This window comes from Heterocephalus glaber, unplaced genomic scaffold, assembly GCF_053883595.1.
Source record: "Heterocephalus glaber isolate CG9 unplaced genomic scaffold, H.glaber_assembly_v1.0 deba00001497, whole genome shotgun sequence".
NCBI lineage: Eukaryota > Metazoa > Chordata > Mammalia > Rodentia > Bathyergidae > Heterocephalus > Heterocephalus glaber.
The window spans coordinates 40784898-40788579 of NW_028258320.1; the positions used below are offsets into that span (position 1 = coordinate 40784898).

At 41.1% G+C, this 3682-nt stretch overlaps 1 pseudogene; it reads right to left on the minus strand.

The window, feature by feature from the left end:
- Positions 1 to 1315: 1315 nt before the first annotated feature.
- LOC101705085 (ADP-ribose pyrophosphatase pseudogene) lies at positions 1316 to 3274 on the minus strand (annotated as a pseudogene).
- Between the last annotated feature and the right edge of the window lie 408 nt (positions 3275 to 3682).

Below are 3682 nucleotides of genomic sequence, written 5' to 3' on the forward strand. Positions count from 1 at the left end.
CCAAGTTCCATAATTTACCTGTGTTTCAGTTATGACAAGTTAAAGAAATAATAATATATGACAGACTCTGTGATATACTCCATAATTCCCCTTCTCAGATTCTCCTCCTCAGCTACTAAGAGTCTGACCAGAAAGTATCCTATAGCTGTCAGCCCTGTTTGAGGGTGGCTTTAGCTGAAGAAATTGTTATCTCCCTAAGTTACCTCTCTTTCCAGGCTGAGTGATCAATAAAAGGCATAAAGGGGCTAGGGATTTAGCTCAGTGGCATCGCGCCTGCCCAAGGTCCTGAGTTTGATCCCCAGTACCAAATAAATAAATAAATAAATAATAAATACATGGCATAAAGTCCAGACTCTTTCACACCAACTCAGGCCAGCTCTAAAAGACTTTCTAGCTCCAGAGCTCCAGATAGACTCAGCTGAGGCCTTCACTAGGCTTGCATTCCTACTCAATCTCCCACTCTGCCCCATCATGCTCTTTTTCTTCCTTCCCTAAGGGTTGATCCTAAGACTACTCACTGATAAATATCTTTCATGCTTCTGTCTCTCTAAGGGTCAGCTTCTTAGGGGGCTGGCACACAACACAAGTGTACCTTCCTCACAGAGCGATCTTTAGGAATAAATAAGTCACCATACACCAAGTACTTAAAAGAGTACCTGCACGTGGTAAGGGGAATATAAATGTTAGCTGTTATTATTTATGTGATCTTCTTATGAAGCCATCAACTCCTGCAATATTTTTTATTTTTCCCAATCAAAAAAGGCTCATTGTAGTGGTTTGAGTTAATTTTCCATATGTTGTAAACAAAGTCTACTGGCTTGTTTTAGGTAATGAGATAGGAAAGAAAATTATTTTTGGCTTATTTGTTGCTAAAGGAATTCCCACATTCTTGGTGTCAGGGGCCACTTCTGCATCTGCAACTTGGCTATAAATACCTTCTTTATCTGCACTTTGGTTTCTTGGGTTTTTTGAGAAAAGATAGGAATAAATTGTATCCTCATTAAGTTCAGATTACATACATATCCTGATAAAGACTTCATTACAAGAATATGCATTTTTAGGTTCTCTTCTGAGATGAAATGAATCAATATTTTGAGCTTAGTTCATTCTATTGAGACAGAAACCATTCTGATAACCAAAGAGCTTAGGTTAGACCTTAAGCTCTTTTTTATTATTATTGCATTTTTTTTCTGGTTTATAAATACTTGAAACCTATGGACTAAAATAAAGATTAAACTTTTCCCATAAAACTGAAGGCCTCCAAAATTAAGAATAACCAGAGACAGCATCACAAACAACAAATACAAAATCACACAATGGTAAACTTGAAAACAAAAGTCATATCATACATTAGATGAGACAATAATCTGACACATCAGGAAAAAGAAAGAATTGACAAATGCAAACTGGCTGAGAAGTAAAGGCCATGGTTGGTAAAAGAAGATATCTTTGTTTTATTTACAATTCTTCAAAGAACATTAATTGTATAATTTGGTTTAAACCATGTGTACAACATAAACAACAAGCTACTATAGTCCTCTTATTCTAATTGGAAAGCAAAAAAGTTTGTGATCCCAGTCTTCCATATATGTCTAACGTTATTTCCTGATATAAACTGTGAAGTTTGAGAAATAATCACCGAAGAATTGACCCATTCCATTCTATTTAACCTTTATAGACCACAAAATGCTCTTGGCTGAAGAGTCTGTGCAATTGTTTCTCCAGTTCTTGCCTTTCTGCCCTAGATTTCTGTAAGGAGTTCATAGCTTCCTCGCCAAATTCTGTCTTCAGTGTGGCACAAATCTTCTCTCCTGGACACACCATCCCCCCTGGAATGGCCCGTTCTCCACAGTCCTTCCTTTTGATGGCTACAAATTGCAGGATGTTTTTTCCAGAACCAGGATGGGTAACTTTATTTCCCTTGACATCCCTTTTCCACTTGGTCAAGATGGGATCTGCAGCATGACTGGGGACCCAACGTCCCAAAAGTCCTCTGCCAACCATCCCTGTCCAACCTGCAGGATTTCTGGGTCTACCATTTTCAACTTCATACAAGCCATTCTGGCTCCTTCTCTCCACATTTTCATTAAACATAGGAGAGAGTCCTGTTCACCCACCTGGGGGTCTGCCCATACGGGCTTGGCCAAAACAGAGCCAGCAGTGTATTCCACTGAGCTGTACTCAGGCCACCCAACCAGCTAACTTACTTTCTCTTTAGGAACCTGGCTTTCCTCCACCTGAGAGCCTGGGTATGGAGATGTCCAGGCCTTCTTATGGGGGCTGTCAGCAGCAGCATTAAACCAGACATAACAAAGTTTATAGGAAACCCATGTGAGGAAAGCCGGCTCCCACTAGCCGGGATGTTGGGGCAGCTTCTGGGCCTGCTAGCCGCAGAGGCCAGTGTCACAGAGAGACACACTGTCGCTAAAGTCTTTGCCAGGCGGCGTCCAACCATTCCATCCACAACCCAGGGATCCTTAGGGAATTTGGTCTCTCTCAGTAGCTCCTTGCACATCCAAGGGACCTCGTGGGGAGATGTCCAGGTTTATCTCATAAAGGCCCTTTAATGGCCTGCCCGGCCTTCCCAAAAGAAAATTCTGCGCTTCCACCAGCCACTTCTGGGCTCTGGAACAGTGCATGGGACCAACAGTGAGACTCCAACCTACCACCATGCAAGTGCCTTGGCTCTAGGGGCTGGCATTATTTTAAACTGACTGATTTCAACGTCTGATTGAGCAGTGCCAGGGTTGAGACCTTTGTCCTTGCCACACCAGTAAAATTAGCAAATGACAACAAAAGTGGTGTCTTTCACTTTTACCTTAGCATTTACCATGGATGTAGGTCATAGGCTCAGGAGCTGTCTCTTTAAAGGAAGGCAGAATAAATGTGGGGGCGAGGGTGGACAGAATTACCTGGGTGGGATGCCCAAAAGCCCAGTGAGGGTGACCATCAAGAAGAGGGAGAATTCACCTGGTGCACTGAGCTAGTCCTGATGAAATATCTGGGTATATGATGGAGAGAGTCTCAAAACTTGGGTTCATTATTCACTACCTGAATAATTTGGGCAAACTGCTTAATGAGTATTGGCTACAGCATGCCAAGTGCTATGGCAAGCACTTAAGGCTGCACCAAGAGGATTCTGGTTAGAAGCAGCACTGCATTCATGTAAAAGGTAATAATTAAACACAAGTTCTAATGCTACCTCCAATCCTGCCACTACCATCACCACACCTTTAATGTGAGACCTTCCTAAATCAAGTCAGTTAAGCTCTCTTCAAGCTCTTCCTGTGTGAAATAGAAATATTAACACCTATTCATAAGGCTGTGGTGACAATTAAGCCGTATATTATATTTTGTAAAGCTGTTAGCAAAAGTACAGTACATAGAACACACTCAAAAGCTAGTTGTTATTGCTATAGTTAATTCACCTTTTTTTACTCTGTACCTTGAAAACTATGTGATTAGAACAAGACAGCTGAAATGATTATGAGAACTGAGTAGTGTGCATATGAGGTCGGACTTAACCTATGATTTCTCTGTCTGAAGAACTTCAGCCTGAGAAATAACAGCATCTAAACTCTAAAATGATAAATGAGAAGAGATACAGTCTCAGTCATTACAAAGAAGAAAACAAAACCAAGGGAAAGGTATCTTTATCATTTGAAACAGATAGCTTTAGAAC